This window comes from Stigmatopora argus, chromosome 1 (assembly GCF_051989625.1).
Source record: "Stigmatopora argus isolate UIUO_Sarg chromosome 1, RoL_Sarg_1.0, whole genome shotgun sequence".
In the NCBI taxonomy this organism is placed as follows: domain Eukaryota; kingdom Metazoa; phylum Chordata; class Actinopteri; order Syngnathiformes; family Syngnathidae; genus Stigmatopora; species Stigmatopora argus.
The window spans coordinates 9,460,467-9,473,113 of record NC_135387.1 but is presented as its reverse complement, the minus strand read 5'-3'; the positions used below and the strand labels follow the sequence as shown (position 1 = coordinate 9,473,113).

At 39.0% G+C, this 12,647-nt stretch overlaps 1 long non-coding RNA gene across 1 annotated transcript; it reads left to right on the top strand.

Annotated features, from left to right (window-relative positions):
- Window positions 1-8,502: 8,502 nt before the first annotated feature.
- LOC144087217 (uncharacterized) lies at window positions 8,503-10,286 on the top strand. The gene is made up of 3 exons (XR_013304667.1): window positions 8,503-8,861; window positions 10,110-10,167; window positions 10,250-10,286. It is a non-coding gene; the product is annotated as an uncharacterized LOC144087217 (long non-coding RNA).
- Window positions 10,287-12,647: the final 2,361 nt, after the last annotated feature.

Genomic DNA, 12,647 nt, shown 5'->3' with positions numbered 1-12,647 from the left:
AATCCAAGTTCATTTAAATTTGTTTGTGTTATGTTATGAGCGCGTTGCCGTGCAAAAAGCTTGCCCCCCTCTCCTGTCCGCAAAATCTGTCTCATTTTAGTACTATTAAACACATTTTAGTACTATTAAACCACTCGTTATTTGTTACTTTGTTAATAGATGGTGAATTAGAAAAAATAAATTACATTATAAAAATGCTTTTTCAATCCAATATCCTGTTTTGGGTGTTTTTTCAGAGGGTTGGAACAAATTAATTTGTTTTTAGTTCATTTCTATAGGAAACGTTCATTTGAGTTACCAGTAAATCAACATATACGAGCTGAGTCCCGGAACAAATTAAGCTCGTATCTCGAGGTACCATTGTATAAGGTAGGCACGTCAGCTCCCTGTGAGGGTTCTGAATATCAAAAATCACAATGATGATGTGCTCTCTCTGGTTTTATTCTAGATGTATATCATGTAAAATTAGTTATCGCTGAAGAAAAAGTTATCTTAGTTTTAGACCTCAAATTTAGCACCTTCATGCAATATTCAGGACATTTTATATGCACACTGCGTGGATATTAAATAACTCAAATGTTGGAATTCTGAAAATTATTTTTGCACATGATATAACTGTATTTATCAAATGTATTAATTGATGGATCATTTAGCTTCAACAGATGCGAGCTGTCTCAAATATCTTAATTTTTAGAAACTCAACTGGAGTCAAGTAAAATGACATACTGGTTACTTTGATTGTTCATGTTTACTTGATAATCATTTTGAGTTCATTACTAGAAGTCTATAGCCCAGGACCCCCATTAAATTTGGAAACTCTCTCCAGAGATCATTCGTTTTTTGTTCTTCCTTATTTATGGAATTTTCAATTGAATGGACAATGTAATAAGACAAAAAAAATGACCATAAAGCGTGAATCCAAAGCACACAAGAATGATTGAAAAGAAAAAAAAATTGAAACCCCTTCATCTTTTACACGTACGTTAAAAGCGACCAGAATTACAAGCTAGAATCTTTGTTGTCATCTGTGTTCAACCAAGTTGGTTTTCCGTAATGAGTGCATTTTCACAAACAGCATGGAAATGTAGTGTGTGTGTTTGCGAAAGAAAGCGAGGGCTGCACCAGATGGTGTGTCACACCACTGACGTCCCCTGTGCCCACTCAGTGACCAGTGTCAGGCAGCTTTTTCTGTCCCAAAATAAAGTGAGGCAGAAGTGATTTCCTGTGTCTGGTTGCCAACAAGAATCTCCAAAACACAAAGATTCAACATTTGCTGCACCATTTCTCTTCTATTCACAGAGTAGGTTCGAGCCCCGCTGAAAAGCTCCTAAAACAAGTCACTGGCTCGGGAAATTGAACCTGAATTTGTGGCACCAAAACATCCACTAAAAGGATACATGGCGTGATCCTTCATGCTAGATTTTCCAACACTATTCAACACGCATTACACAGTAGAATGACATTTGCTGACACTTTATTCTGGATGCTCCTCTCTGCTGCTTTTCAACAAATAGTGTTTAAGTGCAGTGGGGTTTTCTTTTTCTGCATGGGTTTTCTGGAAGTTGACATTTTTTATGAAGTCTCTTCTGAGCATTTTGCCAAAACACATCCGTACAATTTGATCAAATGTCCTGGTTTCTTGCACTGTTATTGATTCTGTACCAAACCTGTTATGCTCCCATATGACTGAACAAATAACATTGAGGGCCAATCGTTTATGTAAAAGACTGATTTTTACATCAATAAACTGTCTTCCGTTGTGTTTGCAAGGCTAAACGTTACTCGTACACCACATCTTATGAAATCAACCGACAGAGGTTTGACAATTAAGTTGGATTGTTTTAACAGTCCGTCACAAACCTCATACCTCAAATGACTGGCTGCCAATCACTTCTTGGCCCGCCTTGTCGTCTGTCTTAATGGTGTGTCTAAAACAACTTAGGCAGAAGATGCTGCAGCACCAGGATGTTCCTTATTACATATTCCCCCTGAAGAACTCCTCGCTGTGTTCACTCAAACTCTGTCTCTCGAGACCAAACTGGTGCTCGCTCTCTCACAAACAGCATGACTCCTGGATTTGCGAAGCTGAGCGGAATTCCAAGATTATGTGCGGCAATAATAATGCGAGGCTTTATTGCAGGGGAGGCGAACACACGGCTGTCGAGCCGCATGCGGCTTCCGGCCAAAATGAATGCGCCCCTTTGCTCCTTCTTTTGTATATAATGTGGCTCTTTGCCTCATTTAATGTTTCTCTTGTTTTTATTCTCTCTTAACACACACTCAAATTCATCAGGGCCCACTAAAAAAATTATATTTAAAAAAATAATTTGGCAGGTTGGATTATTTTATGTTGCTTCTTTGACTCACAGTTTAAAATTTTGGCTCTGTGTCTAACTTGTTCGTCACCCCTGCCTTATTGAAAATCATTTGGTTTTTGAGTGATTTTCAGCTGTTAAATATGTGTGTAAATAATATGCCGGGCATATATTGCATAACGTATGAAATGCCCAACGCACTGAGCAAACGCCGTTCGAACAAATGAAACTGCAGCTCTGTAATTGCCTTAGATTAATTGAGTCAGATCCATTGTTCCAGACTACAATATTTTCTTAAATCGTTTAATTCCTACTAGGGCTTGAAAGTGAATAATGATTTTCATACTCCTCCTTTCAGTTAAACACGTCTGCTTGTAATGTAATATGCACTGTCAATTTGAACCTGAACAGTGCAAAAATATGATAGCTCAGGTCCAACAGCTCCCCTCACAGATCTTTGACAAAAACTACAAGTCCCTAAATTACACAAAACCTCATGTGAAAATGAGATCTATCTTTCTACCCTAAATGGGTGGGGGTGTTTTTAGTGGAAATGTACGTGGGTTTGCATTACCCAATGTCAAAATGCTCTCTTTCACCAACAATATTAGCCGTTTTGGTTCATGAAGCTGCACATGCATTTTAGTGATTTTTTTCCACGACACTTGCTCTCAGTAGCCAAGAAAATCTGACACTCTCTGACAGCTTTAACAAACTCCTCAAACTCATCCCTCGAGACTCCGTGCAAGTCCAGGAACTTACTTGGAAATCCTGTGTCATGTCACAACTCACGCATACACACACACTCAGTGGTTGTTGTCTGTTCTTCGAAGACATGCACTGACATTACAATTAGACCGAATACGCCCCAGCACTTCATGGACATCCATCACATACAGCCAGCCCACTTAATAAACTGATAGATGACATGCAAATATGCTGGCAAATTCACAGCAGCACATCTTGTGCGGGGGGTACAAATCATTTTGGAAATTGCTATGGCAGCAAGTTGTGTATCTCCCATCTCTTAAATTCAGGAAAGAAGATTAGCATTCCCTCTGTAACTTAATTTTTCCCTGATCTGTGTCAGACAAGATCATTGTGGATCATAAATAATGTTATTACTAACAGCCCCTTTGTGCTATGAAGGTGCTGATATTTTGGGGCCTCTGGCACATCTGATTTTGTTTATCTCCAGCGCTTTCCCGGAAATTGCCCTGACTTGTTGGGTGATTACCTAAAATGAACATCTAGTCAGTTCCCTGTCACAATGACTTTCTCCTAATCTTTAAACCATGATGCGTTGTTTTAAAAAAAATATATATTATCTTCCATATTCAAAAGGGTCACAGGAGGTGCTGAATCCTATCCCAGCCAACCAAGGGAAGCAGGCGGAGGACACCCTGAATTGGTTGCCAGCCAATCGCAGGGCTCAATGAAACAGACAACGACTCACTCACAATCACACCTCCACCGAGTTGGAATCGAACTCAGACTGCCCGCAGCAAAGTCAGGCGGAAGAACCACTGCTCCATCGGGTGACTCTACTGGGTTTTTATTTTAATTTTTAAAGATTTTCTCCCTTCAGAGAGAGAGCGATGCATTCTAGATTAGATATTTCAGCTCTTGTAACATTGAGAAATGTTGTTATATACCAGGGGTGCCCATTATGTAGATCGCAATCTACCGGTAGATCACCAAGGAACTATTGGTAGATCGCACGACAACAACATTTTGATCCCCTCCCCTCTGTCGAGTTCCATAGCTCTTATGAATTTGGCATGTCCACTGTAAGCTTTAGCATGAATGGAGAGTAGATTTTCAACCCCGCTCCCATACATGTTGAGAGTCTCATGCCAGGTATATCGTTATATAATTGCTGAGCTTTGTCAGTGGCCTGTAAAAAAGGTAGATGCTGGAAGGTTAACTCCTTGAAAAGTAGTTCTTGGAGCCAAAAAAGTTTGAACCCCCCTGCAGTAAGTCATGTGGGATACCTTTCCACAAATGTGGTTTATGTTAGAAGTGCAATCAGCGGATTGCAGTCAGGTGCTTGTTAACCCCGTTGCCCACCCCTGAATTGTAACCCTAACAACAAATAGATCGCGGGAGGTTGGCTCATAGAAAAGTAGATCTTGGAGCAAAAAAGTGTGAGCGCCACTGTTATATGCAGTAAAATATTTGGCAGAGGAAAAACTCTTTTATTCATTAGTTCAAGAGTTTGGTCATAAAAGAAGCCTAAAATGAATTGACATTCATCCAAACAAGAACACACGTAGTATTAAGGAATCTTAATTTAATCCAGTTTGTTAACAGCCCAAATTGTTGCCATGATGCGGTGACACTTAATTATCTGGCTGAAAAACAAACCTCAAAAAATCTCATCTTTATTTCATCAGGCCTACTTTGAGGCAATCTGGAGAGAATCACTTCTGGCATCAATGTGCTTGTTTGTCCTCATTCCTCTTCATCCTCACACATGCAGCACTTACACACAGTTATCATCTGCAGACACGGTCATGTTAGCCAATGCACTCAGCGAGCGCAGAAACAGGAGCCAATGTAATCTTTTCAATTGGTTTCAGACATGGTGAGTGCAAGAGGAAGTCATCAAAACACAACCCATTTGTTCTGGATACAAGCAATACAATCCATTTGTGTGTTCACTATATAAGGGCATACAGCATATCAGGGCATAGTCATTTGCCTCCGTGTGTGCCCAGAACACTTGATTTGTATTGAAAATACAAAGCAAAGTAGCAGAGTCGTGACTATCACAATTAATGCCTTTGGTAGGAAAAGAACCGTTATTTATGTATGTAAAGCAAAAGAAAATCCAGCTGGAGTAGGCTTTTGAAGATGCAAAGAACAAACACTTATTAATGACATCTCTTTTTGTTTATTCATTCTTAAATTCAAAAAGTGTTGCCTTAGATTTCAAGTATTGGTTACATTTTGGTGGAGATCCAGATAAAGGCACACTTCCAGGTACACAGTTTCTTTTTTTACCGCCTTCTTGCTTTGGAGCCAAGTGGATTTTGTTTCCATTCAGTGATGGTGGGAATGTGGGTGTCTCTGATTTCTGTGACTGCAAGTAAACAGTCTGATGGAATAGTGGTATTAATAGTAATTTATTTTAATCAGTATTTGACCTCATTTCGGAACCGCTTTATCCTCATTAGGTTCGCGGGGGGTGCTGGAGCCGATCCCAGCTGTCTCTGGCCAGAGGCAGGGGACACCCCTGAATAGAGACGGACAACCATGCACACTCACACCCATACCTAGTGGCAATTTAGAGTATTCAATCAGCCTACCATGCATGTTTTTGTAATGTGGGAGGAAACCAGAGTACCCCAATTATTCTTTCCAAATTGTTTTCAAACATGTACTTACGTGTGTTTCATTCAACTTTTATATGCAATACATATTAATGGAATATTCAAGTGCCGTTGTTTTAAATAAGCAGTGTTAAAATTCAAATGTGTATACAATAATGCGCTTTATTTTATTTATGCAGGGATTGCTCATATATTGTAACTTAGAGAAGAGATTCTTCACTTGGCACGTAAAGTTCAAAAGCCCAATTTAACAGAGACATAACGTCGTAGCGTTAGATCAGAATAGATTTTCTCACTCTATTCTTTCTATATTCTAGTGTATTTTTTTTACATTTATTTTTTGAACCGCTTCATCCTCACATGGGTCATGGGAGGTGCTGGAGCCTATCCCAGCTGACTTTCGGGCACGAGGAGACAAACAGCCATTCACGCTCACGCTCACACTCACACCTAGGAGCAATTTAGAGTGTCCAACCAGCCTATGATGCATGTCTTTGGAATGTGGGAGAAAACCAGAGTACCTGGGCAAACCCACGCAGGCTCCGGGAATACATGCAAACTCCACCAACCTGGATTTGAACCCAGGACCCCAGAACTGTGAGGCCAACGCACTAACCACTCACTCTATTGTATTTTTTTCATATATTTATTTATTTGATAGTATTTCTTAAATTATGGTCATAATGGCCCAAACATAAGTCTTAAATCCCAATTTTCTGAATGCCATTGAAGCTCAAAAAGTGGTGTGGGTGTGGAATCACATTCATAACGCGTTTTCCATCAATGGAATAAGCGACGGGGTATCTGGAATCGATTACACGGGATTAAGCAGCACCTTGGGTTTTCGCCTTCTCTGTTCTGATGTGCAGAATGAACCAGAATGTGTCTTAAGCTCCCCAAGGACCAAAAAGGAGCGATACCTTTAGGCTAAAATGAACATAAAGTCGGAGATATATTTTATTATGCAGCTTCTACCTGACCTTCTCACACATTTAATAATATTCAGACATTCCAATATATGGATTTGACACACTCATTTTGAATGATTAAATCTGGAAGATGACTGCCAATGTTCGGTGCTTCTGAGATGTGTGTGATGTTAGGAAATCAGGGGAAATGCAAACTCAGCAAGGTTCAAAAACTGCCCCTCAGCTACGAAGTGACACAGCGACAAACTAATTAAAAATACGTGTATCATTTTAATATATGCCTCGGTACTCCAAAACGGCCTTCGGACCTTTCAGTGCGAGTCTGAAAAGTGACGCTTCCACAGGTTTTGAAGCGTGTGCACCCGCCACAAGCAGCTCCAGCGACTGGAGCAGAATTCGTACTACATTAGAACCGGAAGATGCGATAGTTAGTTGGGTGTATGTTTTATTTTGTTTGGCCTTTCATACAAAGAAGGCAGTGCAAATAGTACCTTGATCAGAGCAAGCAGAGAATACAGACAATAAAGTCAGAGAGTGTTATTAGTTTGGATAGACAAAAAAATTACCCACATGAATATATTTACAATGCATGCATTACAATTATAATTTAGTGAAGCAGAAATATGTTGGTCTTTATTTCCCAAAGGCAAATTATATATAAAACCCATCGAGAAAAGCCCTTTGGCGTTTTTTTTCTTCTGGATCTAAAATGCTCCATTAAGCATACAGGCATGCATGCATTAAGCATTAAGGATTATTAAAATCAATACGCTGCATTTAGTTAGCCACCAATTTGTGGTGTAACCCACCTAGTTGCCATCGTTAGCTGGGATAGGCTCCACCCCCCTGCCAACACTCATGAGGATAAGCAGTATAAAAGAGGAATTAATGACGATTTAAATCCATACATGTATATTTGCTTTGGTTTAGTATAGGTCTTTTATCACACGACCAGTACCTGTCTTTATACTTTTTCACCTGTGATTTTGACCCCGTGCCGCTTTTCACCCTCTAGCGAGCCAAAAGGCACTTTTCTCAGCCTCCTTGCCTTGTCCTCAATCGACTTTTTCCTTTCTCTTTCCTATTTTCTTTTTCTTGTGCGCCGCCTCCGAACCCCTGCAAGGTAAAGATGGGCTTCTTGTTACACCATTTGAGTGTGTTGGCATCAGGTGAATAGATGTTTTCTTTAAGGAGTGATGAAGGACTAAGAATTTTGGAATGAAGATGTCTACCAAAAGCTTGCCTCCCTGTTAAAATATAATTGCAGTGCATTGCACTGTTACTGAAGGACAATTGTAGTTAGTGTTTCCGCAATTTGTCAGCCATCATAAGCATTGTCCACGCCCACAAGCTTCCCACTGAAAACACCTAGTCCACCAACAGCCAATCAGAGCAAATAGTATTCCAATTATATCCATTCAGCTGAATACTTATGAGACACCTGCAGGAAAGCAAACTAAATAACGACTAAAGTAGCTTAAAAATCCATTCTGTGCACTTCCAACGCAACTTGTTTTGTGTATATTATATATATATATATATATATATATATATATATATATATATATATATATATATATATATATATATACATATATATATATATATATATACATATACACAGTGGTACCTCGTCATACGACCGCTCGTCATACAAAATGCTCGTCCTACGGGGGAAATTTCGATCAAATAATTCGCCCGTGATGCGGTCAAAATTTCGTGATGCGACGAAGCCAGGTGGCCATGGCATTTTTTTGGAATATCTTTCGTGTATAACAATATCTACGAGCACGGAACTATTAATTCAGACGAGTTTCTCATACGACCAGGAAACGCACAACGCGCGGGCAAAAAGAGGGCTTTCTGGGTAATGAAGTACAGACGCTCCCCTACTTACGAACATTCAACTTACGAACAACGGTACATACGAACATGTCTGCAAATTGCGTTTAAGTCCAAAAATGTTCGCAAGTCCAATTTTGTATTTCACACCTTTTTCGGAGTAGTACTTCTTTCCGCCGCTAATACCGACGCCTGGCGGTGTGAGAGCTCAGCTCACCCAACATCTACCTTCTTCTTCGTTGCAATGCGGAAGTGCGTGAATGTATCTCCAGTGTGCAAAGAACCTTTTTCATTTGTATCATTAAATATCTCATGCATCCAATATTGAATATGGTTGGTAAAAAGCTAAAGGCTTCTATTGAGGGAGTTGCAAGGAAGAGGCAAGCCATTTCTTCTGAAACGAGTGGCAATAATAACGAAGCTTGATGCGCGTGAGAGTGGTAAGCGTTTCACAGGCATTGAATCGTTCGACCGTCAGTACCATTTATAAACAGAAAGATCGAGCAGCAGGACCCAAATATTGAACGTTGCACAAAGTTTGACCATGTATAGTAAGGCTTTTTTATTTAAAAAAACGACCATGTACAGTAAAGCGTTTTTCTTAAAAGACGACATAGTATAGTAAGGCTTTTTTTCTTAAAAAATGACATAGTATTGTAAGGCTTTTTTCTTAAAAAAAAACGACATAGTATTGTAAGGCTTTTTTTCGTAAAAAACGACATAGTATAGGCTTTTTTCTTTAAAGACGACATAGTATAGTAAGGCTTATTTTCTTTAAAAACGACACAGTATAGTAAGGCTTTTTTGTCTTTAAAAACGACATAGTATAGTAAGGCTTTTTATTTACAAAAAAGACCATGTATAGTAAGGCTTTTTTCTTAAAAAATGACCATGTATAGTAAGGCTTTTTTGTTTAAAAAAGACCATGTATAGTAAGGCTTTTTTTCTTAAAAAACGACATAGTATAGTAAGGCTTTTTTTCCTAAAAAAACGACATAGTATAGTATGGCTTTTTTCCCCTAAAAAAACGACATAGTATAGCATGGCTTTTTTTCTTGAAAAACGACATAGTAGAGGAAGGCTTTTTTCCCCTAAAAAAACGACATAGTATAGCATGGCTTTTTTTCTTGAAAAACGACATAGTAGAGGAAGGCTTTTTCCCTAAAAAATGACATAGTATAGTATGGCTTTTCCCCCTAAAAAACGACATAGTATAGTACGGCTTTTTTCCTTTAAAAAAACAACATAGTATAGTATGGCTTTTTTTCTTAAAAAACGACATAGTATAGTAAGGCTTTTTTTCTTAAAAAACGACATAGTATAGTATGGCTTTCCCCCCCTAAAAACGACATAGTATAGCATGGCTTTTTTTCTTGAAAAACGACATAGTCGAGGAAGGCTTTTTCCCTAAAAAACGACATAGTATAGTATGGCTTTCCCCCCTAAAAACGACATAGTATAGTAAGGCTTTTTTTCCTAAAAAACGACATAGTATAGCATGGCTTTTTTTCTTGAAAAACGACATAGTAGAGGAAGCCTTTTTTTCTTAAAAAACGATATTGTATAGTAAGGCTTCTTTTCTTAAAAAAGGACATAGTATAGTAAGGCTTTTTTTCTTTAAAAAATGACAGCAAGTAAGGCTAAGAGAGTCAGAGAATAAATCTGACTTCTGATTCTTCACCTTCTAGTTGTTGCTGTGGTCCACTGGCAAAATCATTGGGTCAGAACATGAGGCGGGAATCAGGAGTGAGTTCAATTCCACTCGTTGCAATTCTCAAATTGTTTATTGAGGTAATGAAAAGGATAAATACAACTTCCAACTTTACAGTGGTGCAGTGGCAAAGACAATGGGTCAGAACTTCAGGTGGACTCAAGTTCAAATCAGAAGTGAGTTTGATTCCACTCTTTGCAATTCTCAAATTGTTTATTGAGGTAATTAAAAGGATAAATATAACTTCCAATCACATCATTTCAGAAGACACTGTGGTCCAGTGGCAAGAACAATGGGTTGAAATTGAAGTTGGACACAAGTTCAAATCTGGAGTGAGTTCAAGTCCACTCTTTGCAAATCTCAAATTGTTTATTGAGGTGATGAAAATGATAAATATAACTTCCAATCATCTCATTTCAGAAGTCACTGTGGTCCAGTGGCAAAGACAATGGGTCAGACAGACCTCAAGTTAGTGGATTTGACTGCCATGTGGGAGATGGGGTTCGAATCCCGCTCTTGTTTGACTAATCACTACACTAGTAGTTCAGTAAATGGGTAATCCTTTTTTCATTCAAATAAAGACTTAGTCATTTTTTTCAGCAAAACAATATTTCCGGTCAGCCTTCGGCTGACCGGAAGACAGTTGGGAGGGGGGGTTCCTGGTGGTGTTCGACAGTCGGCCTCCGGCCGACTGCCGACACCATACAGTCGTTGACCGGCGACACCGGGACGTGAACCCTCGACACCCACGTCGCAGGCAGGTGACTTACCCACTACACCACGAGGCGGCCCGCCTATACATGATTGGAAGTTATATTTATCCTTTTCATTACCTCAATAAACAATTTGAGAATTGCAAAGAGTGGAATTGAACTCATTCCTGATTTGAACTTGAGTCCACCTGAAGTTCTGACCCATTGTCTTTGCCACTGGACCACAGTGACTTCTGAAATGATGTGTTTGGAAGTTATATCTATCCTTTTCATTACCTCAATAAACAATTCAAGAATTGCAAAGAGTGGAATTGAACTCATTCCTGATTTGAACTTGAGTCCACCTGAAGTTCTGACCCATTGTCTTTGCCACTGGACCACAGTGACTTCTGAAATGATGTGATTGAAAGTTATATCTATCCTTTTCATTACCTCAATAAACAATTTGCGAATTGCAAAGAGTGGATTTGAACTTGAGTCCACCTGAAGTTCTGACCCATTGTCTTTGCCACTGGACCACAGTGACTTCTGAAATGATGTGATTGGAAGTTATATCTATCCTTTTCATTACCTCAATAAACAATTTGAGAATTGCAAAGAGTGGAATTGAACTCACTCCTGATTTGAACTTGAGTCCACCAGAAGTTCTGACCGTTTGTCTTTGCAACTGGACCACAGTGACTTCTGAAATGAAGTGATTGGAAGTTATATTTATCCTTTTCATTACCTCAATAAACAATTTGTGAATTGCAAAGAGTGGAATTGAACTCACTCCTGATTCCCACCTCAAGTTCTGAACCAATATTTTTGCCACTGGACCACAGCAATAACTAGGAGAAGAATCAGAAGTCAGATTTATTCTCCGACTTTCTTAGCCTTACTATACTATGTCGATTTTTTAAAGAAAAAAGCCTTACTATATACAGACGCTCCACTACTTACGAACATTCAACTTACGAACAACGGTACATACGAACATGTCTGCAAATTGCGTTTAAGTCCAAAAATGTTCGCAAGTCCAATTTTGTATTTCGCGCCTTTTTCGGAGTAGTACTTCTTTCCGCCGCTAATACCGACGCCTGGCGCTGTGAGAGCTCAGCTCACCCAGCATCTACCTTCTTCTTCGTTGCAGTGCGGAAGTGCGTGAATGTATCTCCAGTGTGCAAAGAACCTTTTTCATTTGTATCATTAAATATCTCATGCATCCAATATTGAATATGCTTGGTAAAAAGCTAAAGGCTTCTATTGAGGGAGTTGCAAGGAAGAGGCAAGCCATTTCATTTGAAACGAGTGGCAATAATAACGAAGCTTGATGCGCGTGAGAGTGGTGAGCGTTTCACGGGCATTGAATCGTTCGACCGTCAGTACCATTTATAAACAGAAAGATCGAGCAGCAGGACCCAAATATTGAACGTTGCACAAAGTTTGCAAATCAATTGAATGATGCCATACAGTGCTACCGCATCATTTATGATGAAAAAAAGAAGAAAACTGTGCAATCGTCATTAGGTCGCTTCTTTTGGCCAGTTTCTAATACATAAATCTCTCTCTCTCTCTCTCTCTCTCTCTCTCTCTCTCTCTCTCTCTCTCTCTCTCTCTCCAGTACTGTACATATTCTCTCCATTTTATTAAATGTTTTTTTTTCAGTACAAACCACTGCGTGTTACTTATACAAGCCTTAAACATACAAATGCACTTATATAAACCTTCAATATACTTATATCGGCCTTAAACATAAATTATAATACAAAATATAGCACTGAATCAACTTACAAACAAATTCAACTTATGAACAATCGCTC